The following is a 26,567-nucleotide window of genomic DNA, read 5'->3' as shown; positions in this document are numbered from 1 at the left end:
ATTAATCACCAAAAATCACTTGCAAGAATTCTCAAAGTAATCAATAATCTCACGAAAAGTCTAATAATTATCGAGAATCTCACAATACAATGTTTATCAATACGGAGTTTCAACAATCTAAGAGTCTAAATATCAAGTGTCTAACCTCAAAAACGAGGTTTTTCGAACTATTTATAAAAACACAAAACCTAATTAAACAAGAATTCTAATTGCTGGAAATCTGCCAAAACGCGGCTGGGTCGACGGACCTCGCGACGGACCGTCGTGGTCACAACGGACCGTCGTGAACTCCGTTGTCCCATACTCGATGCAATTCTTCTGCTGCTTTCTTCATTCCCCTCGACGGCAGGTATGACGGACCGTCCTAGGCACAACGGTCCGTCGAGGGTCTTCGTTCCAAAATACTTCAACTCTCGAAATTTGGGTACTGGGATCACTTCTCTGAACTTCACGACAAACCTGCAGGACGGACCGTCATAGCCATGACGGACCGTCACAAGCACGACGGACCGTCATAAGCTCCGTAGGTGGTCTCTTCTGCATTTTTCCGCTCAAAATCTCCGCATTCAGCTTTGGACAGATTTCCTGCAAAACAAAGAGAAACTTATATCAAAATTAGCACAAAAAGGCTTTCGGACACACTAAACTTAAGGAAAAAGTATTAATTATACCGTGTAACCACGGTATATCAGGCGTCTAGCTCCTGCACTGTAGATATAGCTGGAGGCACTACTGATGGTTCGGTTGTTGCTGAGGACACCACTGAGGGTGTCCAGATTGCAGAGGACGTGGGTTCCGGGGAACCGGACCCACCATCTTGCTGATCGACGGCGCTTTGCGCCATAGGTTTGCTTCACCTACCACTCTAGTATTTACATTTTTATGCATTGGGGACAACTGCATGCTTTTTTTGTTGGGGGTGGGGTAAATGGATAGTGAGTGTTAGGGTGAAGTCTGAGTAGCCCAATTCACTATCCTCTTTTGGGGTTTTCTTGCCTGTGTTCTTTTTCCCCAAAAGACTGATTACTTTTTCTGTTGAACCGGCATGTTTATATCTTTTGTACATAGTTTAATTCTAGAGCATGATGGCTAAAATGATATCCTGATAAACTGGAAAATAATGCATGACTAGGCATAGTAACTGATAATTGTGTGGCTCTAAGCATGAAATAGAGTTACACCATTGCATTACCCTCTCTTAAATTCGAACTAGGTGTCTGACAATATGGTAAAGTGATGAGATGTCAAGTGAGTGTGAGGAGAATTTGAATAGTCCACTATTGGTACTAAGCTAGAACTTGCCTGGTTAGTCCTGCTGAAACTAAGTTGTAATAGACAATTAGGAAAGGATCATAGGCCCTTATTCAACAAAGCCCATTTCTAGCCTAAATGAAAGAAACCAAATGAAATTTATCCTTCTTTGATCCAAATAATCTGAGCTTAAATTAGACCTTTCTTTTTCACCCCAACTGATCTTTTCTGGGAACAATGTGTTGGCCCTGGTCCCTGCTTGGACATGTGCACCTCAGCTTAAGCCAAAAGCATAAGTTGAGGGTGGCTAATGCAGTAAACAACCTTCGTTATGGCCCTGACCCAACTTTGGGTATTGTGTACCTTGACTCATGGCAAAGCCATGAGTTGAGGGTGGCTATTATGAGGAATGCTCTGGAAAGTGGGGTTGAAAGAACAAAGAGAGAGTAAGAACAAAAGTAAAGTGACTCAAGAATTCGTTGAAAACAAAAAAGTAAAGAAAAAGAAAAATATGCAAGAACTACAAACAAGAAAAGAAGAGAGTCACTTACACAAATGAAGAAAGAAGAGAAAATTGAGCAAAGGGAAAGAATATGAGAAACTGGGAGAGATAAAATGATAGAAAGAGGGAAGGTTTAGCCGATATGTCAAGGAGGGCAAAAAGTCACTAAAGTATACCTAAATATACCCTACCTGACCCTGAGCCTATGTTACAAGCTAAAAAAAGTCCTATCCTGATCCTAAGGGTTGTATAGCGAACTTAAGGCAGTGAAAATAAGGGCAGGGTTATGGCAATAGGTATGAATGAGTGTGACTTTGTTCTGAGAGCGAGTGTTGAAAAGTTATCCTTATACTCAAACTGAAATCATTGTGTGAAAAATGAGGATTTTGTTCTAAAGTGAGGAAACTAGTTGCAATACCGCAATTGTTAGCACCTCGGTGAGAAATTGAAGAGGATAGGTGTTAATGCATGGTGAGTCTGTGTCATATGTTCTGATCCCACAAAATTCGAGCCTAATAGTGATAGCATGCATAGATTCGATGATATTAATCGGGATTGATAGCCAAATGATTGCAAAGGATAAAACATGGATACTATTGTACAAAGATTGTGTAGTGAGTCATAGTGCGTCGCTTGAGGACAAACAACGAATTTAAGTTGAGGGTGTTGATATACCGTGGTTTCACGGTATAATTAATACTTTTTCCTTAAGTTTAGTGTGTCCGAAAGCCTTTTTGTGCTAATTTTGATATAAGTTTCTCTTTGTTTTGCAGGAAATCTGTCCAAAGCTGAATGCGGAGATTTTGAGCGAAAAAATGCAGAAGAGACCACCTACGGAGCTTATGACGGTCCGTCGTGCTTGTGACGGTCCGTAGGTGGCAACGTAGTGCAGCTGCTGAAGGAAGATGGGGAAGTCTGACCAAGTGTGGGATTACGAAGCTTGTGACGGTCCGTCATGGCTATGACGGTCCGTCCTGCAGGTTCGTCGTGAAGTTCAGAGAAGTGATCCCAGTACCCAGATTCCGAGAGTTGAAGTATTTTGGAACGAAGACCCTCGACGGACCGTTGTGCCTATGACGGTCCGTCATACTTGCCGTCGAGGGGAATGAAGAAAGCAGCAAAAGAAATTGCACCAAGTATGGGACGACGGAGTCCACGACGGCCCGTTGTGACCACGACGGTCCGTCGCGAGGTCCGTCGACCCAGCCGCGTTTTGGCAGATTTCCAGCAATTAGAATTCTTGTTTAATTAGGTTTTTGTTTTTTTATAAATAGTTCGAAAAACCTCGTTTTTGAGGTTAGACACCTGATAGTTAGACTCTTAGATTGTTAAAACTCCGTATTGGTAAACATTGTATTGTGAGATTCTTGATAATCATTAGACTTTTCGTGAGATTATTGATTACTTTGAGAATTCTTGCAAGTGATTTTTGGTGATTAATCAAGCAACCTTTTGGATTTTATTCTTTCTCATTGAAGTAAGTACATGAACTCTTATTTAATATATTTGAATACTGTGTTTATGGCTATGAGTAACTAAACTCCATAACTAGGGTTGTGGGAACCATAGGCAAATAATGAGATAAACCCTAGCTAAAATAACAATTCTAGAATAGTGTCTTGCATGTATTAATAATTCTTTCGCTTAGAAGTCTTTTTAACGGATGATCAACGTTAGAACTCGCCTTAATGCTACTTGCCGGACCAAGGAGGTAGATAATAGGAAAAGAATTATTAACATAGATTTAGTGTAGACTATCTAATAGGCTAGTATTGATTGGTACGAGGTAATAACTTAGTCAAATATCGAATACGATGCTTAATATGAGGTAAAGATAAGGGTTAGGAAAGCAACACACGTAGCCGGACCAAGGTGCGGAGTGAGATTTTCTAGATGCCGGACCAAGGATTTAGAAATACATAACTTATCACTTTGCATGCAAGATACTAGGAAAGAATTGTTATAGTTAGAATTATCAAGTTATGAACCTGTGGGGAACACGTAAACCCTAGTTACTTTGATTAATTGATTAAAATCCAACTTTCAAAACTGTTAAGTGTCTCTTTCAATTTCGTTAGTTATTTTTACTCATTAGGAAATACAAACCCCCCTTTTTATGTTTTTACTTTCTAAGGAAGTCATCAACCGAACAATAGTAATAACAGGTTGAAGTTAAGTCTAGACTATTTTCCTCGTGGGAACGATCCCAACCTCACTAGTTGGGTTATTTACTTGACACGAACGTTTTACTTCTTATTTGAGAAGTAAGTTTGAGCGTACCAGAACCCTTTGAGGAAAGAGTCTCAAAGGTTAATTAGATCTCATACCTTAACGTTTGGCAATAATTCGATGGTGAATTCTTCCCTTTCCAGCCCCCAAACCCTAATCCTTGCTAGTCTTCAATGGTGAGTTCAAGTAGAGAGAGAAAGAAAACAGGAGGAAGAGAGTTTATTTGTGAGATATCTTTATATTAATGAGGGTTGGGAGTATTTATATTGGGTCTTAAATCAACTAATTAGTCTCCCTTTAATCCCCAACTAACTCCTAAACCACCTAATTAATTAAATAAACTGAATTAAAAAGTGCAGCAACTTAGGACCCTAGCAGATGATACCCCGATCGACGGGCTGTCTATGAGTTGACAGTCCCTCACCCCTATCGTCCTGCACTCCGTCGATGAGTTCAGAGGCTTTGCAGGAGAGGGGCTTCCATGTATTGGCTAAGTGTGGGACGACGGTGGCATCGACGACCCATCGATCCACACACGGACCGTAGCCTGCATCTCTGCACTCCGTCAATGAGTTCAGAGGTTGTGCTGGTTAAGGGAACTTCTCCACCAGCCAAAGTGTGTGATCGACGCCCCTTCGATCCACACATGGGTCGTCTTCTATCCCGTTGATACACACTTCCAGGAAGTGTTGCATCAAAGTACAAGGGTCCTCCTCAAGGGCCCTTGGTTGGTCCTTGGGGAGTCGTACCCGGACGTTTCGACCATGAAATCACTCCAACACCTATTTACTACCTTTGTACCAATTTTCGTTCATTTTTGACTCCTAAAAGTTAGTCAAACACGCTAAGGCACACTAACATCCCTTTGAACCAACTTCCCGGACGTCATAGACGTTCTTGGACATTTTTGTTCTTAAAATTCCTATATGACATATATTAAGTAAAATGGAATTAAAAATAGTACTTATACCTTATGAAACCTACGTTAGGATTTACAACACCTCTTAGATTTTTAAGGTGTTACAACCTTACCACTAGGTTTAATGTTTCATATAAATAAACTTCTTAGCATCATTCAAGGTCTCATGTCATTCATACATACAATACTAGGAGGCTTTAGCATCCTAAGTCAAGACATCACATATTCACATTCGTACATGTATCAAGTAAGGGACACAAGTCGATCACTCAAGGCACACCAATGACTTCACTTTAGCACATATTGAATATAATTTTAGAAGCACATAGGAATAACCATTTCCATGTATAGGTAACCCAAAGACACAACTATAACATCATCAATATAACCATCAAAGACTCATATAGTCAAGTAGGAAGACTCATGCATTAACTTTAAGACTACACACATAAGGACATATTCATAGTCTAACATGATCACCTAACAACATCAATAGAAGAAACACATACTTTCACATTACTCACATGTAGATAGATGCGATCATACTTCACATAAATCCCTACACAAAGAAATATAGTATATCAAGTAAGTGCCGACAAGTCCATGATCATCATAATACATAAAGTAACGTTGACAAGGCCACATCATTCACACGTAAATCACATAGCACCTCAACCATATGTGGAACATACCAATAACAACATAATTCAAGAGCTACATTACATAAAATAAAGAGAATTAGGGAAGTGTACCACCAATCCATTCTCACCACTTCAATCCAAAGCTAAATAATCCAATTCAATACAATAAGGCCCTTACCCATGGACATGAACATCAATTCAATACAAAAATAGTAATACTCAATGAATCTAGGTCAATTCAATATAGATTTATCAATCTATGACAGTCTATACAATAATTCAATACAATTCTTACATCATTCAATACCCATATAAAACTACACTAGAATTCATAAGCATTGAGACAAAATCATAATATCCATATATAGTCAATTTGAAAAGATTATGTTTTGCATGGGTTTATGAATATTTAGCTTAAAATAATCAAATTAATATCAATTCAATCCATATACAATGATTCAAAACGTTTAATGCAACAACCCATGACTAGATTACAAAATTGGAAAATTCATGTTTTTTATCATCTTTGAAAAATCATATGAATTGACACCTTGAAGAAGATATTTCAATTATGAAGAACCATATCTTAATTTTGATGAGAAGCCCACAAAATTGATGGACAACACTTGAGAAAATCAGTCTTCTTCGTTGGAGCTTCAAATCTTCATTCAATGGAGGTTTTGGAGAGAAGAATGGAGAGATTTTGTTTTGAGTTGAGAGTTTAGCTTTGATTGGTGAGTTTACGGGTATGAAAAAGACTAAATAAATATGAATAAGTAATCCCCCAAATTACCCAAGAGACCCCTGCACTTATTAGACATTTAACTAACTCAAATTTGACCTAAAAACGACGCAGCTCAATCTGGGAGTTTACTACGTGTCGCGGAGGCACTTTCAAATCATGTTTTTGGAAAATTTTGGGACATAATGGTTTGTGACAGACCCGCATCTCTGGGAAAGACTTTTCCCCACTGTGTGACAGATGCGCGACGTGCAGCCACTGCCTAAAACAGGCTGATGCGGCAGCTTGGCAGTCCCATGATTGGGTCCTCTTTGGGGACCCTTTTGTTGGTCCTCGGGGCGTCGTTCTCGGATATTTTGACCCTTTGAATTTCAGAATAGGCGTAGGAACCATAAATACTCAATTTAACACTCAAATCATCCCCCAAAACATCACTACAAATACTACGACACAGTAGTTCAACTTTGACTAGTTTCAGAACGTCTTGGACGTTTGACCTCCAAACTTCATGAAACTTAAAACACAGCCTATACACACTATTATAACTCATATATTAGCCTCATAAGATCATGAAACACATATAGGCACATAAAAACTGAAGATCCATATAGGTGACTAGTCGTCGAACGTCTTGGTCGTCCCTTGACGTTTTACTTCCAATTCACCTAATACTTTAGACACTGCCTCATCACCGCATTATACACTCATGACAAACATTTTAGGCTCTACCTTAACCTAATTCGTTTTAGAGGTATTTCATAAAACTTTTATTTATTTTAATTGTTCAGATGTGAAAAAAACTATTGTGATGTGGGATGGTCATAAATCATTTATTACAAGCCCAATTTTTTGCTCACTTGCTGAAAATATGGTTGTGCAAAAGTTAAAATTGACAGTAAGAAACTTTAAATCCTTATATAACTTCTTCTTTTTTAAATTCTAGCTTTTTTTTTTTGTAGAATTCTTACAATTATCCACCTATGAATAAAAAAATCCAATGAAACCAGCAAGCAACATTTGTTTCTGGGGATAAAACATCATTTTATGATTGTGATGTTTCTGGTTTACAATATACTTTATTGGATGATACTGGCGAACATTATTTCAAGCAATGTACAGTTGAAGGAGCCATGGATTTAAATTTTGGTAGTGGTCAATCAATTTATGATGTAACTTTATTATTGTTGCATTAGGTTACAATATCTGGTTGTCTATATTAATAGTTGAAAAGAGTATTCAGTGGTAAATACTTGTAGACTTACTATATCTATATCGAATTAACCAATTTAATTCAATTGTAGCAACTGAAACTATAGGGGTAAACAACTTCATAATTAATTTTTTAAGATGATAAATATTTTGAGATATATTCAAAAAAAATTAGAATAATTGATACTTCAGCGAATCCCTAATTACTGTGAATTTTCTCTTTAGATATGTATGAACGCATTAAGATCTTTGTCTATTTTATTAATGGTGTTAGGGACAATTATATAGTCAAATGTTTTATAAATGCAAATAAAAAAAAAACGGAAAAATTGTTAAAAATCCATTGAATTAAGTGGATTGTCCATTAAGCTTATCATAAACTTATCATTATCATTGAAAATTTATGTACTAATGTGACATTAAACATTATGACCTTTTGGTTGATTTCTCTACCTATAAATAAAGATATCATTCACCATTGTAAGATACACTTGAATAAGAAGAAAAGTCTTCTCCTTCATCTACTTATCTTGTCTTCTTCTCTTTATGCTTATATTCTTATGGGCTTTATTTTATAACACGTTATCAGCACGAATATGTTCTAAGTGGTAGCACTTCGCCAAAGTGTTGTAGTTGAAACTCTTGTGAGCAGGAACAGGTTCTATTTAGTTTTTCTTGTTAAACACATTTATATTTTCAAAAGTTTCTCTTATACTAATAACTTATTTTAGTATATATGTTCTATATGAAAAGGTAGAACATATTCATTTGTTTTACTTTATCAATTTTATACATTTGTTTATGATTATACTAATAATTTTACTTTGAAAAAAGAATTGAAGAGTAAAGAAATAAATCTTCACGTTGATTTTCTAAATATTTATTATGAGGAACTTATTAATGTTTATAATTACTAGAGGTGAAAAAAAAATCTCTCTCATAATCTTATTTTAACTAAATTTGTTTCTGTAATTCTTAATTTTTTTTTCTCAAAGGCTCATGGTTGAGTTCTATTAGTTTTGAGTTATGTGATTGTGATTGAAGGGTAAAGACGATGAATTCAAGTCTCATCGCACCAAAAAGGTAAGACATCAGGCTAAGTCCAGATGCATATGATGAAAAATATTTGAGGATAAGACGATAGATTCAAGTTCTATTGCATCAAGAGGATAAGACATCAATTTGAGTTTTGATGCACCATAATGATAATGTATTGTGTTCATGTCTCATAGGATTATGGCCTAATGTGTCTTGTATGGATAAGACATTGAGTTTGAGTCTCAATACACCATAGTTATGGTAAAATGACGATTAAGGAAAAAATAATATATTTTTAATGAAAAATTCTTGAAATTCGTCTCATGAATTTGCTCCATTCCCTAAAACGAATGTGGTAGCAGTACATGATAAGATTGAAATTTGCCCAGCTGCTCCATTCTATCATATGAATGTGTTAGCAATAAATAATTAGTTTGAAAGATGACAAATAATTAATAATATGAATAAGGGCGCGGAAGGACAGAATTATAATAGTCCTCTTTGTGGTAATTATTTAAGGAAGAACACTATGGGTTCTCCAAATAGTCCTTCAAAATGTGAAGGCAAACTTTATTATTAAAATGATATGAAAAGTCATTGGACTTGTGAAAGTTGTCGACCCAATAATTTCACAAGTTTATAAATCCTCCATCGGAAGACAAGAAGATAAAGTGATGGTACACTTGATCTTTCAAAGTGATGTTGAGGAGTGTCATGGAAATATGATGAGTTTTAATGTCATTATAATGTGCTTATAATTAAAATTTATGAAATACATATAAATGATTAGTTCATTCCTTGAAAAGAATGTGATTTGTGATGAGTATCATGATTGCTCGGCCATTCTATAAGAGAATGGGTCAAGATGTGATAAAGTCATTTTGGGTTGGATATATGCCACAACTCACCTCCCAATTTATTTGACAAAAATTGTCAATGGTCGTGTACATTTATAGGTCATAAATATGATGGTATTTTTATTTGTGAACTATCAAAAGGGTAAAAGAAAGAAAAACTCTTGCCTATAAAGATTGTGGTCATGACCAAAATAATATTATTGTGTGGTAATACAAATTTGTCATTGGTTGTGTACCTATGGTATAACAAAAATTAAGCAAGAAACATGTCTTGCTCGTAATAATTTTAACCATAACAATAATGATATAATTTCTCCTCGAGGAGATGTTCACCATATGGATTGTGTCATTGAATATGTGATAGTACACAAAATTAATTGCAAACTCTAACGAGTTGTATTATTATCAGAGGAATAATATTAGGGTTGTAGTAAGTCTCAAAAGAATATTTGTAAGTTTTGGATGAATTTAAAAGAAATATTGAGACTATAAATTATGAAAAGATTTAATATCTTTAAAATACTACAAATGAAGCGGGTTATAAATATTACCCATTTTTTCCTCTTGTTTGTTGCCACAAACATGGGCTTGTTGATGGAATCACATGCAAAAGTAAACTATAAGTATACTGAAATAAAGATAAGATGGCATGATCGGTTGACCATTCTGATTTATATGTGATTCAAATGTAATCGAGAATTCAGGTGGCTTATATGATGAAGAAATAAAAGATTCTTCAAGAATTCTCTTATGTTGCTTATTCTCTTTATAAAATAATCATTGTACTAGCTAAGGTTGGGATTGTAGTCCCCTGAAATTTTTGGAACATATAAAAAGGTGATATGAGCTCATTCACCTACCATGTGGATCATTTGCAACTATATGATATATGTATCTATAAGATGATCACATGTGCTTTATGGTAACTTACAAATTGGTATTTGTAAGATTGTTTTCTCGAATTGTTATTTAAGAGCACAGTTCAAAATTATGAAATTATATTGATAATGATGGTTGATTTAGCTGAAATTTTATGTCTCCAATTATAGCTAAATCATGGTTATAAGAACAAAACTCCCAAATAAAATTTAGTATGAGATTATTTATTTAACATGTAGCAACACATGTATTCCTCAAGCCAACAAGGTTTCCCCATTAATATTGGTTAAGGGTCAGGAACCAAATAATTTTCTTCTAAAATTTTGAATGTGCGATTATGATTTTAATTGCTCCACCACGCACATAGATGAATTCTCAAATAAGGTTGGGATGAATGTTAGATTTTCTAACATTAGGGGGAGAGATGATTGACAACTGAAAATTATGTGTGAGGTTAATTATGAATTATCTAGATTCTCGTTAAATAAATATGTGAACTTAAAGTTCAAGGGATAATTCATTTGCATAATGTTGCAAATCAATAGCTAGATGAATGTACTGACCCTATGATATAACAGCTGCGAATGCTCCAATTTGAAATCCTTGAAGGATAGAGTCTATGATACGCCAGAAGCGTAATAGACCAATCGATTCCAAATATAAACTCGTTGAAGAAGGAGAGGATCCAATGATCAATATTGTCATGATAATGAGACTAGTTATATAAAAGAGCACATTGACATAACACTTCATAAAATCTCGGAAAAGTTTCAGTCACCTGAAAAATTAAGAGATCAGATAAGTTATGTCATGTTGAAATCGATATCAAATAACAATCGATGGTATCTTTGATACGAGATAGCGCTCAATGGTATAAATTTTGACGAGAATCTTGGACAGATAAATGATTGGCAAGTAAACTGAATAATTTAAGTATATTTTGTTTGACTTAAAAAAGTGATGTTTTGTAATAATCGTCCATAAATCAAGTTATAATGTTAATGGGGTACAAATAAATTATTATGTGATGATATAATATTAAGATATCAAGTACTACTTGTGCCTTGGGGCATAAAGGTTTGTCACAAAATTCCTGACATTATTGGATGCAATGAGGTTTGTTTTGATCTGGCAACATATAAATAACTTGAATGCATATAATGGATAATTATCACGTCTAGCTAGACAATAATGAAGGTTATATGAAATACTTAAAGCAGTCGAGGTGTCTGAAGCTTATAAGAGTTTGAAAGAAACTTTTTCAGTAAAGCTTCAAGAATCCTTATATGGATTGAAATAATCAAGGAAGAAAGGGGTACAAAAGAATTGACCTAATTGTCCTTGTATTTTTATGAAATGGTCAAAATCTGAATGTGTATTATAGTTGTGCATGTTAATGATTTGAACATCATTAGCACTCTTCAAGAGCTTTTAGAAGTTATTGAGTGTTCGAAATGGTGAAAAGGTCTTGGTAAGACAGAATTTCGTCTTGACCTACAAATCGATAATTTGACAAATGAAATATTTGTCTATCAGTGCACACACAGAAAAGTTTTGATGCAATTTTATATGAATAAATCATATTCATTGAGTAACCCAATGATTATGAGATCACTTGATATAAATGATGATTCGGTTTAATCTCAAAGGATGGAGAGTTTCTTGGTAATGAAACTCCATATCTTAGTGCAATCAGGGCACTAGTGCATCTTGCTAACAATACTCGATTAGATATTTGTATTGCAGTAAATTTATTGGCACGAATTAGTTCCTCCCTAACAAAAAGACGTTGAAATGGTGTTGAGCGCATGCTTGAATATTCTTCAAGGATCATAGTTATGGGTTTATTCTATTCCGAGAAATTCAAGTCAGAATTGATTGGTTATGCAGATACAGAATATTTATCTGATTCGCATAAAGCTCTATCTCAAACAAGCTATTTGTTTTCATGTGGAGGCACAATGATATCCCGGCGATCAATGAAGAAAATGTTGCTATGCAGAAATGAAAGTCCTCAATGAAGCAAGTCGAGAGTGTAACACGCCAAAAAAGAAAATACCAACCACAATGAACGAAGATAAGAGACATGACCGTAAGAAATTAAGTGATGTTTTAATCGGTGGGAGTATAATACGCGTTGCACTCTTTTTACCTTGATCGAGGTTTTGTCCCACTGGGTTTTTCTGGAAAGGTTTTTAATGAGACAACAAATAATGGTATCAAAAGATATTTGTACTCTTTTTTCTTCAGTAGAATTTTTTCCACTGAATTTTTTCTAGTAAGGTTTCAACGAGGCACATTATCTATGGACATCCAAGGGGGAGTGTTATAAATCTATTGAATTAAGTTGATCGTCCATTAAGCTTCTCATAAACTTATCCTTATTATGTATATGTATTCCCAAGATGATCTGAACCTTTTTGGGATAGCAACGTATCTACTAATGTGGCATTAAACATGGTGACTTTTTATTGATTTTTCTAACTATAAATAGAGATATCATTCACCATTGTAACATACACTTGAAAAGAAGAAAAGTCTTCTCCTTCATCTAATTATCTTGTATTCTTCTCTTTATGATTATATTCTTATTGACTCGATTTTATAAAGTTTACTGGTAGTTATAGTCTTTAGTTTAATTGGACAATTTTAATGAACTAAAATCCATACATAGGACTTGGATACCATTTAGTTTTTCATTAAGGTAATGTGAGGTTAAGAACTATGTTGATTTTTAGTTTCACTTGGTGTTCGATATCGATATTGGACCTAATTAATTTTTATTTCGTGCCAATAAATCCTACATTTAGGATAAAAAGACTTTCTCTATTGCTATGACTACATAATGTTCTTGCAAATTATGGTCAATGTCGAATATATAAGCGATAATTTCAAATCAAATCTAATTCATTTGGGATGATGATACTAGAGAATCAAGCTGATAGATGATTTACCTTTACTATTACTTCACATGAAATTTTCACATCATGCCTCTAATTTGTTTGAACAACATGTTTTTGTAAATCTTACGGAAAATATCTTCATCACGAACACTTGATATGGAGTTCATCAATACATATACTTCACCATGAACTTTGTAGGAAATTTACATAGCTTGAGGCGTGTCGAAAGACACAGTCCTTAAGGATATTTCACCCGAAATGAGTATATCCCTCATGATTCAACAAAGTCTTCTAGTATAAAATAGTGGCCAGATGCTAACAACGATACACATAATAAATAAAAATCCAGCACATGAAACATGGAGAAAGGAGAAAGGACAAATTCTTTTCTGTACATCTTCCAAGAACAAAGTGTTGGGTTATGGGCCTTTTCCCCTTCCTATGTGGATAAATAAAAACCCAATTTGGACCAACCCATTTTTTCCCATAGGCCCATTCTTATGAGGCAAATATAAGCCTATTTAGGTCTTATTTTCAGATATACAGAGAGTTTTTTCAGCAGCCAAAAAGAGAGAGAGAGCAGTTTTCGCAGTCAAAATTCAGCCCTAACAGCCAACTTCAAATTGCGATTCCCGCTTCGTTTCTTGTCCGATTGAGCTGATTTTTGGAAAGCATATTATTTTCATCTCAATCTTTGATTAGGAACTGACAGAGTTGGATTTGGTGTCCTGTAGCTTCAGCTTTTCTGTCGTGAACAGTAGCTGCGAAATTGGTGATTTTGCTCCTTTAATTCTCTAGATTTGGTGCAATCTTATTTTGTTGTTGCTCGTTGTTTGGCACTTGTTTTGTGGCCAATTTTGGAGAACAATATTGTAACTCTTGGTGATTATAGTGGAGCTTTTGGTCCCGTGGTTTTTTACTCTTCACATCGAAGGGTTTTCCACGTAAATCTTGGTGTCTTGTGTGATTGGTTTATTATTGCCTTGTTATATTTGTTTGGTTGAATTACTTGCTGCCTTACTATCATATTTCTTGTGGTTGATTGTCTTCTCTTGGTTCAAATCGAGAAGGAAAAGTATAGACTTGGGTATTCTTCCGCTGTTATCCTGTCAGGCATTCTTTGTTAGTTCCTTGTCTTTCCTAACAAAGTCGTATCAGAGCATTGGTTATTGTTGATTGTCGTTTTGAATGATTGAGGTAAATATGAGAAAAATGGTGTTTTTAAATGGTAGTAACTATCATATTTGGAAAGGCAAGATGAAAGATCTTTTATTTGTCAAGAAGATGCATTTACCTGTGTTTGCTTCTAATAAGCCTCAGTCTTTGAATGATGAAGAATGGGAATTTGAGCATCTGCAGGTTTGTGGCTATATTAGACAATGGGTTAAAGATAATGTTAGAAATCATATTGTGAATGAGACACATGCCAAAAGTTTGTGGGACAAGCTCGAGACACTTTATGCTTCAAATACTGGCAACAACAAGTTGTTCCTATTGAAACAATTAATGAATATCAGGTATAAAGAGGGCACTCCTATTTCTGATCATATTAATGATTTTCAGGGTGTTCTTGACCAGCTGTCCGGAATGGGTGTAAAGTTTGATGATGAGATACAGGGACTTTGGCTTCTTAATACTCTGCCAGACTCTTGGGAAACTCTTCGAGTTTCTTTGAATAATTCTGCTCCCTGTGGTGTTGTAACCATGGAATATACTAAGAGTGGTGTCTTGAATGAAGAAATGAGAAGAAGATCTCAAGCCTCATCTTCTTCAGCTTCACACTCCGATGTTTTGGTTACTGAAGATAGGGGGAGAAACAAGTCCAGAGGTCAGAATGATAGAGGTAAAAGTAGAAGCAAGTCAAAGTCTAAATACAAGAATATTACATGTGACTATTGCCAAAAGAATGGGAATATCATGAAATATTGTTACAAGCACAAAAGAGATATGAGACAACAAAAGAGAGAAGGCGATAATGAAAATCGTGTTGTTGTTGTTGCTAACGATGATCTTCTTGTTTCTTGTGATGCAAATGCCATTAATCTTCTTCGTGATGAGTCTAGCTGGTTTATGGATTCTGGTGCTACTTCTCATGTCACACCAAAGAAGGAATTATTTTCTTCTTATACTCCAGGTAATTTTGGAACGTTGAAAATGGGCAATAATCATGAAGTTGAAGTTATTGGCATTGGGAAAGTTTGTTTGGAAAGTAAAAATGGTTCCAAACAAGTTCTCAATAATGTCAAGCATGCTCAAGATGTTCGCTTGAATTTGATTTCTGTGGGATATCATGATGATGACGGTTATGTTAATACACTTGGTGTTGGCCAGTGGAAGCTTACTAGAGATTTGATGGTTGTGGCCCGTGGTGACAAGTTGTCTAACTTGTATGTATTTCAGGGCTCCATGTCCAGAGACACAGTAAATTTGGTGGAGAATGATACTTCATCAGAGTTATGGCATAGAAGGCTGAGTCATATGAGCGAGAAGGGGATTGATAGTTTTGCTAAGAAAAATTTGCTTTCTGGAGTGAAATAAGCAAATGTGAAGAAATGTGTTCATTGCTTAGCCGGTAAACAGAAAAGAGTTTCTTTTCAGAGTCATCCGCCTTCAAGAAAGCTTGATTTGCTGGAGTTGGTACATTCTGATTTGTGTGGTCCTTTTAAGGTAAGATCTCATGGTGGTGCACTTTACTTTGTGACTTTTATTGATGATCATTCTTGCAAACTCTGGGTATTTCCTTTGAAGTCAAAGGATCAAGTACTTGATGTGTTCAAGAGTTTTCAGGCCTTGGTTGAAAGACAAACAGGGAAGACATTGAAATGCATCCGCTCAGATAATGGTGGTGAGTATATTGGTCCTTTTGATAGATATTGCAGAGAGCAGGGTATTAGGCATCAGAAAACTCCTCCAAAGACTCATCAGTTAAATAGTTTAGCAGAGAGGATGAACAGAACTCTAGTTGAGAGGGTTAGATGTATGCTTTCAGATGCTAAGCTGTCAGATTCCTTTTGGGCAGAAGCACTTAATACTGCTGCTTATGTTATCAATTTATCTCCTACTGTTGCTTTAGATGGTGATGTCCCTGACAGAGTTTGGACTGGTAAGAATGTTTCTTATGATCACCTTAGAGTCTTTGGGTGTAAAGCCTTTGTACATGTTCCTAAGGATCAAAGGTCAAAGTTGCATGTTAAAACTAGGCAGTGTATCTTCATTAGTTATGGTCAAGATGAATTTGGCTATCGTTTCTATGATCCTATTGAGAAGAAACTTGTTAGAAGCCGTGATGTTGTGTTCTTTGAAGACCAAACAATTGAAGATTTTGACAAAGCTGACAAGGCTGATTTTCAGAGTAGTGACAGCTTAGTTGATGTTGATCCAGTCCCTTTGACTATTGCACCGGAAGAAAATCTTCATAATGATGAAAATCAAGTTAATAATGAAGATGGTGATCATGTTCAGAATGACTGGCATGATGTTGTTGATGCTCCAGTGCAAGATGATGTGGTTATCCAACAACCAATTATAGATGCTCCAGAGAGTTCTCTCAGACGGTCTAGTAGAGAGAGAATTCCTTCATCTCGTTATTCTCCCAATGAGTATGTACTCTTGACTGACAGGGGAGAACCTGAGAGTCTTGATGAGGCCATGGAAAGTGAACAAAAGAAAGGTGGTTTGATGCTATGGAAGATGAGATTAAATCCTTGCATGATAACCATACCTTTGATTTGGTTAAGTTACCTAAAGACAGAAAAGCTTTGAAAAACAAGTGGGTTTTTTGGGTGAAACATGAAGATGGTAATCCAGTTCCACGATACAAAGCTAGATAAGTTGTCAAGGGATTTAATCATAAAAGGGGAGTTGATTTTGATGAGATATTCTCTCCAATTGTGAAGATGTCATCCATTCGTGTGGTTCTAGGCTTGGCTGCAAGTTTAGAGGTTGAGCAAATGGATGTTAAAACTGCTTTCCTCCATGGTGACTTAGATGAAGAAATTTATATGGAGCAACTGGAAGGTTTTGAAGTCAAGGGTAAAGAGAATTATGTTTGCAAATTGAAGAAGAGCTTGTATGGTTTGAAACAAGCTCCCAGGCAGTGGTACAGGAAGTTTGGTTCTTTTATGAGTCAGTAGGGCTTCAAGAAGACTTTTTCAGACCATTGTGTTTTTGTGCAAAAGTTCTCTGATGGTGACTTTATTATTGTGTTGCTTTATGTTGATGACATGCTTGTTGTTGGTCATAATACTTGCAGGATTCAGAAGTTGAAGCAAGAGTTGAGTAAGTCTTTTGCTATAAAAGACTTAGGACCAGCAAGGCAGATTCCTGGCATGCAGATTGTCCGTGATAGAAAGGCCAAGAAATTGGTATTATCACAAGAGAAGTACATTCAGAAAGTACTTCGCAGATTCAGCATGGACAAAGCTAAGGTTGTCAGTACACCTTTAGCTATGCACATCAAATTGAGCACGAAACAGTGTCCTTCTAGTGATGATGAGAAGGAAGATATGAACAAAGTTCCTTATGCTTCAGCGGTTGGTAGTTTGATGTATGCGATGGTTTGTACAAGACCGGATATTGATCACGCTGTTGGAGTTGTTAGCCGTTTTCTTTCTAATCCGGGAAGAGAACATTGGAATGCTGTGAAGTGGGTTATGAGATATCTCTGTGCCACTTCTAGTCTGAGTTTTTGTTTTGGTACAGGGAAGCCTATTCTTTGTGGTTATCCTGATTCAGAAATGGCTGGTGATGTTGATACTCGCAAGTCTACTTCAGGGTACTTGGTTACTTTTGCAGGGGGAGCTGTGTCTTGGCAATCTAGGTTGCAAAAATGTGTTGCTCTATCTACTACAGAAGCTGAGCTTATTGCTGTCGTTGAAGCTTGTAAAGAATTGCTTTGGATGAAGAGATTCTTGGGGGAACTTGGTTGTGCTCAAGAGAGGTATGTGCTTTATTGTGACAGTCAAAGTGCTATACATCTTGGCAAGAATTCTACGTTCCATGGTCGGTCTAAACACATTGATGTGAGATACCATTGGATTCGAGATGTGTTGGATTCTAAGTTGCTTGAGCTTGAAAAGATTCATACAAATGACAATGGTTCCGATATGATGACTAAGGCTTTGCCAAGAGGGAAGTTTGAAGATTGTTGCATGGTCGCCGGGATGGCGGTCTCTTCCACATAGTCGTGAGGGGGAGAATTGTTGGGTTATGGGTCTTTTTCCCTTCCTATGTGGATAAATAAAACCCAATTTGGACCAACCCATTTGTGCCCATAGACCCATTCTTATGAGGCAAATATAAGCCTATTTAGGTCTTATTTTCTGACATACAGAGAGTTTTTTCAGCAGCCAAAAAGAGAGAAAGAGAGCAGTTTTCGCAGTCAAAATTCAGCCCTAACAGCCAACTTCAAATTGTGATTCCCGCTTCGTTTCTTTTCCGATTGAGCTGATTTTTGGACAGCATATTATCTTCATCTCAATCTTTGATTAGGAACTGACAGAGTTGGATTTGGTGTCCTGTAGCTTCAGTTTTGCTGTCGTGAACAGTAGCTGCGAAATTGGTGATTTTGCTCCTTTAATTCTCTAGATTTGGTGCAATCTTATTTTGTTGTTGCTCGTTGTCTGGCACTTGTTTTGTTGCCAATTTTGGAGAACAATATTGTAACTCTTGTTGATTATAGTGGAGCTTTTGGTCCCGTGGTTTTTTACGCTTCACATTGAAGGGTTTTCCACGTAAATCTTGGTGTCTTCTGTGATTGGTTTATTATTGTGTTGTTATATTTGTTTGGTTGAATTACATGCTGCCTTACTATCATATTGTTTGTGGTTGTTTGTCTTCTCTTGGTTCAAATCGAGAAGGGAAAGTATAGACTTGGGTATTCTTTCGCTGTTATCCTGTCAGACATTCTTTGTTAGTGCCTTGTCTTTCCCAACACTAAGAGGCAAATCATTTATATGAAATGAGATCAAATGATTGCAGGAAATTCAAGACAATAAAAAGAGGATTGATGGGTTATAAAGGATAATAATAGGTATGTTTTAAACATGAAAGTAAAAGCCAAAATATGGCTTTCAATGGTGGAAAATATAACGGAAGTATGGCTAATCAAGGCTAGGCATTCGATCATAATAAATATATATTTAATACTCATAAACAAGATACAAAAGAATGTACCTAGAGTATATTATAAATATTTCTTTTTGAGATATTAGAACCAGTTTTCCAACAATCTCATAGATATCTCAAAAGAATATAAGAAATTGAAAGAAATAAGAAGTTCCGTTGGATTTTCACATATGAGTACAATGCATTAAATTTGGTGTCCGTAGACTATGAACAAGATCTAGATAAAACAAGATTAAACATACCGAACTATTGTTGAAGTTTAGAACTTTTATGAACTAATAATTCATTTGTAAGTATAACAATTATTATATCACATTAACCCACACATTATTTGTTGTTATCGTAATTTTGTGCTAAGAGGTCATGTGCGTGTCCTGGTATTCATCAGTGCTCTAGAAATCTGTCACAATTTTATACAAGTGGCACCACTTCACATTTATAAAGGTCCAATCATCAAGTGTATTCTGCAAAGCAATACACCACCTATAAAGGATATGACTTGGATTAAGAGCTCTAACTCTGCGTCACTTTGCTTTGCAGATTATTATACTATATCCACACATCATAGGAGGGACGTAACTTTATAGTTTTAATTGATCAACTAATGACTTGTTATTACCCATATGAACCTAGTTCATGGGATCTCCAATCACCTAGGTTGGGTGACCATCACTATTGATCTTCTCATATGACTAAAGGTCTTACTCCATCGATGTTTCATTAGTCCATGAATTGAATCAGATTCACCTCTGACTACACATAATTTATTTACGTAAATAGTTTGTCTCACTATAGTATTTTCATCACACAGTGTCTTCAACACATATCTAATTTAGTCACATATAAATTGATTGTCTTAACCACTTAGTCTCATTACCAATCAACTCCACAACAATTAAATCTAGTTAATTGTTTTTATATTATGTCATCTAAAAAAATGTACCAGTTTCTTTTAGATTTGCCATCATATATTGTACCATTTTCAACAAAATATTTAATTTATTTAGTATCGTACTTATTGTACCTCTCATGTATTACTAAAGTCTCTTATTTAAGATGATGTATCAAGAATCAATATCATTTTCAACAACAAGAACATTGGAAGTGTTTCACTTTTAAAAACTAAACAATACTTTTTATATTTCCCCACGCTAACATTTAATTCAATTAAATCACAATTTATTACCACAAATATGTCTATACAACATTTATTAACATGAAATTTAAAACATAGATCTTATTTTTCTTTTCTAAGAATCATGTAACACAACTTCAACAAGATATCCCTACACTTTTAAATATCTCATAAAATTTCTATTTTATTTCCACATATCAATTTATACATAAAAAATAGTCTATATATGAGAACTAGCCAATTCAATAAATTGTTAATTATTAGAGGCATTCCGTCAAACAATAAGAATAAAACTCATGTCCGTTAATATGCACAAACATAGAGCGTTTCAAGTCAAATCTAGAAAGGTAATTCACTAACTTAGTGAATGAGTCAGTAGCAAACATAAAATTTCATCTTATCAAATTAAAATAAATGTTTATTTAATTATTTTTTCTCCCAATTCCACGTTAATTAATTTTCACTAATATAAATATCACGTACCACCTCAGATAATGCCAATATATATATGTGAATATTTAAGAACAAAATTTCATTCTAAAAACTTCAAGTAGTTCTAGAATCACAACATAAATAACAGTTTCTTCTTCTCCTATTTGGTTATAGAACACAAAGTCACTTTTAGCAATTGCTTAGTAGCACTAAAATTTAACACCCTCTTTGTAATATTATCCACAAAATTTACTTAGCGGAATTATCATTCTCCAGACATCTTTTCATTGAGTGACATACATGATAATATAATTAACTACATACAAATCCAGTAAAATTGTAAACAAGTATGGTATGTACCTAATTAACGTTAATACAAAAAATCAAATGACCTTCTATTTGTTTTATCAAAATTTTGTAATTGATTTTCCGTAAAATAAAGGTTAAAAATTCTTAAGATTGCTGTAAATCTTACGTAAAATATCTTCATCATGAACACTTGATATGGAGTTTCCCAAGACTTTTACTTCAATATGAACTTTGTAGGAAATTCTCATAACTTGAGACGTGTCGAAAGACACTGTCCTTAAGGATATTGCACCCGGTACGGATGTATCCCCCAGAACTCAACAAGCTCTTCTAGTATAAAACTAGTAGCCATATACTAACAAAGATACACAATATAAAGAAAATCTAGCACATGAAACATGGATAAAAGAGAAAGGAAAATCTCGTTTTCTCTACATCTTACGTGAACCAAGAGGCAAATCATTTATAGGAAATGAGACCAAATGTTTGCAGGAAATTCAAGAAAATAAAAAGAGGATTAATGGGTTATAAAGGATAATAATGGGTATGTTTTAAACCTGCAAGTAACAGCCAAATTATGGCTCTCAATGGTGGAAAATACAATGAAATTATGGATAATCAAGGCTAGGCATTCAATCACAATAATTATATCTATAATACTCATAAACAAGATACAAAAGAATGTACCTAGACTATATTATGAACATTTCTTTTTGAGATATTAGAACCATTTTTCCAACACATGTATCTAATATGTTTAAAAAACATGTATATATAAGATTAATGTATACAGAACCGCTCATGAAATTTTCACATCACACGTCTGATTCGACTATTCAAATGACATGTATATTGTTTCACTAGGATTGTACAATATTGGTGAATGCTGGATCAATATCACAAAATTATGGAGGATATATAACAGCTCAAGGAAGATCACATCCAAATGATGAAAGTGCATTTGTGTTAAAAAAAAATTGTAAAGCGATTGGCACAGGCAAAACACATTCAGGAAGGGCATGGAGAGCTTATGCTAGAGTTCTATTTTATAAAACCTCCCTCTAAAAGATCATTGTTCCTAGCGGTTGGGATGCATGGAGTTACAAAGGCCATGAATAAGTCCACCCCCATCCCCCAACATAAATATATTTTTTGGAATATTTTTGGTGTTTGCATCAACTTGCAAGCACCGCGAGTAAATTTTGAGGGATATATATCAACTACTTCTCATCAACACAAGTACCTGGTTAATCTGTCTAACAAGACTTGGACAAATATGAAGAAATGACCCAGTGTTTTGTCAACTAGCTTCCCTATATAAAACATTAAAATAATTTGGGATTTTTAAAAATATATATATTTGGAATATTTATGGTGTCCACATCTACTTGCGAAAATCATAAATGAAATTTGAGGGGTATCGACTACCTCTCACCAACATAGATGTACTTGGTAAATCTGTCTACCAAGACTTGGACAAATATGAAGAAATCACATAATGTTTGTGTCAACTAGCTTTCCTAAACTGAATTTTTGTATTTTAAGATATATATTTTTTAAACTATTAATTTATATTTTTTGGTTGTTTTAGGAATTAATTGACTTTCTCAGAAGCAAAGCAGAGTGTGATGGATCAGGAGCAGACACATCAGAGAGAGTTAAATGGGATAAAAGCTAAGCAAAGATATGGTGGAGTCACTGACAGATTTGTCCTTCATTAATACTGATAATTGGATTAATAATCAACCTATTATCCTATTAGGTTATAGAATTAACACTACATCGTAATATGATCTTTCTCGGCTATTAATTAACGACAATGGCTTGATTGTTACTGAATAAGTTTTGAGGAAATTATTACTGATAAACATTCTTTGTAAAAGTTCCTAAAGCCTATGGCAACATTGAATCTAATGATAACTAGCTAATGTTTGTAAAGCCTTTAGCGGTCTTCATTAACATGCAAACATGTGTTTATCTTTCTTGGTTCTTTAATTTTCTTTCTTTGTATGAACCTTTACTACACAGGTTTGTTTGTTCTTATAAATCACAATTCAATCGTAAGAATTGTTGCCTTAGGTATTTACTTAGGGGTCGTTTCGTAGGGAGTATTAGGATAAACAACACATCTTTTACCACATATTTAGGGGGTTCATTCTAACCCCTTCGGCGAAAAATTATATTATTTTTATATGGTTAAGATACTTTTTTAGGTATATATAGTAGATGTCAAACCCCCTTCAGCTACTTCATGTATCTATTACTTCCGATTTTAAACCCACTTATCAAAAATTCTGGCTCCGCCTTTAAATTGGTACTATTTAGTACTATGACTGTATGACTGAGAAATTTGACTTGGATTATCCCCTGAATGGCGCCCGTGAACTTTTATGACGTTAAGATTTCAAACATCTACTTTGAAAGCCTAGTATGCCCCCTTTCAGGAAACGTGAAATGAATGAAGCACACAACAAGAATGAAGGTTGTGAACTATATATATGCTAGGTGGACGAATATTTTATGGTCATTTCAAGATCATAAAGTTAAAATCATGGCTTCGCCTTTTGATCGTGATTCGTTACAGAAGGTTTAACAAGATTGCACTGAACTTCATGCATCTTCCCTCTTTGTTAGAAAATTTATGAATTCATTCAACTCACTGTTAGGTTGTGGAGCCTGATTAATATATATAACTGTTTACGCGGTTTAACCTCCGTGGTCAGGTTTCCAGGGGTTATGGGGTGCGGGAGCCCCCCATCTGAAGGAGGGGTTTGGTGCAGCGCCCCGACCTAAATTTTAGGTTGTACTATTTATTCTCCATTTATTCTCTGTAACCAAAAATACTCTGATTTATTAATATATGTACCCCACCGCCGTGGAAATTTACTCACGGGGTTTTACCACGAAATATTGGGTTTTCTCTTTCTCTCTCTAGATCTCTCATCTCTTTCTCTTGAAAGTTTTTGTGTTCTTCATTCATCAAGTGTGTGTGCGTGAATTCGATCCTAACACTCACATCAGCTCACCAAGAGAACTGTTATAGATGTCAGGTGGAAGATTTTATGGCAAAACCCATGTAGTAGCATTTGTAGACAAACATTTGGTTGATCTAGCCAATGTGCTTTTGACTATTACTAATTGGTGTAAATAACCAGATTTGGCCGCAATTATGTCTTACATGAGCCTCAGAGTTTAAAACCTCCATAAAATGTGTGAGTTTCTTTGTGTTATTGCACAGATTCATGTGGTTTGATTCAAAATCTTTATTTTCATTGTTCAATGTCTCTAACTCGGAAAATTTTAATCTTTATTAACAATAAATATTTGTGCGTTGTGAACTGAATATTCAATAACTGCACGAAGCACGAGTAGCTTACCTAATTTATAAAAATATTTAGTCGCAAAGGCATCAAACGACATTGGAACTAGAATTATGGAAACAATCATTGAATTTACAGAAGAAGCCCTTTTTAAGAAAAGTATACAACATTAATCATAACATACTTTTCTGGCCAAAATTCTTTTCAATTAAAATAGCTGCATGTGTATGTAATGTATTTCATATCATATAGATAACGTATAATCATGTATATATGACATGCAATTATGTATTAGAGATATACATTCGAATTTTCATATAATATTAATACATTACAACAATTTATCTTTTTCGTCACGATTTGTATTATTTTTTCAATTCCAACTAATTCAAATCTCCTCCATACCTTCATAAATTTAGGTATAAGCTCCTCTAGATGTTTTGATTACATGTTATCCATTCGTAATTATTCACGTTTGCGGCAGGTCGAATTTCAAACTTGAGCTTCAAGGCTCTTTGATGGCCGATTTAAATAGACGATATCCAACTCAAATCTCTTCTAAAGAATCCTAAAATTTTCACATAAGCTCAGCTTGATGTTGTGATTATATATTATCTAGTTGAAACGTTTCATGTTTGCGGCAGATTAAATTTTAAATTTGAGCTCCAAATCTCTTTATCGGCGGATTTTAATGGACATTCAACTCAAATCACGCCTAAACTTGTCCTGAAATTTCGTTATGAACTTCTCTCGATATTTTCAATTCTTTTGATATATTTACTTAGTCGAAAGTTTTTAGGACATCTGCGACAAGTCAAATTTTAACTTTAGTTTCAGCTTTCCAATATTTCCAAGTGAAGCAACAACAAGGTCAAGATTTAAGTATAGACATAGACATGATTAGTTAATAACAAATAGATAATTAGCTGAAACTTGTCCTATTTTTTTGTTAGAAACAAATATACTAAAGCCATTTTCCTAATATAAGAGAAGCAAAACAACTACAATTCAGGGCCCAAAATATTATTGTCCCCCCTTTTTAGGTCTTCATTTGTGGAAAAATAGTTGCCTCCACAACACAACTACAAAATGTATTTTGAAAAAGATGAAGTCTTCAAAGTCAAAATCATTGTCCATTCAATCCGTGCTCTGCCATTAAAACTCGTCTTTCAAATCCTGTTAAGGCTTCTGGTGAAATCCCTTTTGAAATTCAGGTCTGTACCGAAATCTTAGCTTTCTTTAATATCGATCCCTGAATTTATCAAGAATCATCTTAAGAAATATCAAATCTTAGCTGATAATTAAGATTGCACACAACATAGCCTTGTGTTGACCTACATAAGCACTTCCCTATTAAGGGATATCAATACTTTCTTAAGAATTAGTCAGTTTGTTTGTTACTTAATGACTCTGTGTTTGAGAATTATCCAATGAATGATGCGGGAAAACATGTTTGGCTTGTTGGTTCACTTAATGGATTGTTTTGTCTTGCGATTGCGGAAGCTGAAATGTTTATGTGGAATCCGTCAATTTTTTAGGAAGTTTAAGCAGTTTCCGAATTATAGACTTCATACTAGTCACAAAGATGGTTTTGGATATGAAAACTTTCGTGATGATTATAAGGTAGTGTCTTTTAATAAATCTGAAAGTCCATTTCAAGGTGAGGTTAACTTATATAGTCTAAAAGCTGATTTTTGTAAAAGTGTTGATGATTGCCCGAGTGAGGGGATATTAAATATTTTTGGTAAGTTTTTGAATTGGTCTTTGACAACGTCACACTAACCGCTTATTAATATAAACCCAAACCAACACACTATTTGTGTCAAGGGGTGAAGATTAAGCTTGTCCAAATTAACTTATTGCTCTCGGTTGGGTTACTAGCTCACGCTATTGAGGTCAGCAATATACAATGTCTGGTGAGTTCTTATTTAATGTTTGTATTCGTCTACTGCCACCGGTGTGGGGAGAAGACTTACTAAATCCTACATGGTATGTTTTGGCATATGTGATTTTGACTTGCTAGGCATATCAACGCACATGCTAAAACATTCATTGTAGAATTTAATGTCTTTGTC

The 26,567-nt window shown here is 34.8% G+C and overlaps 1 pseudogene; it reads left to right on the top strand.

Annotated features, from left to right (window-relative positions):
- LOC107009839 overlaps positions 1-22,960 on the top strand; it is a 114,485-nt pseudogene extending 91,525 nt beyond the window's left edge.
- The last annotated feature ends 3,607 nt before the right edge of the window (positions 22,961-26,567 follow it).

Source organism: Solanum pennellii, chromosome 2, assembly GCF_001406875.1.
Source record: "Solanum pennellii chromosome 2, SPENNV200".
Classification (NCBI taxonomy): domain Eukaryota; kingdom Viridiplantae; phylum Streptophyta; class Magnoliopsida; order Solanales; family Solanaceae; genus Solanum; species Solanum pennellii.
This window is presented reverse-complemented; position numbering and strand designations above follow the sequence as displayed.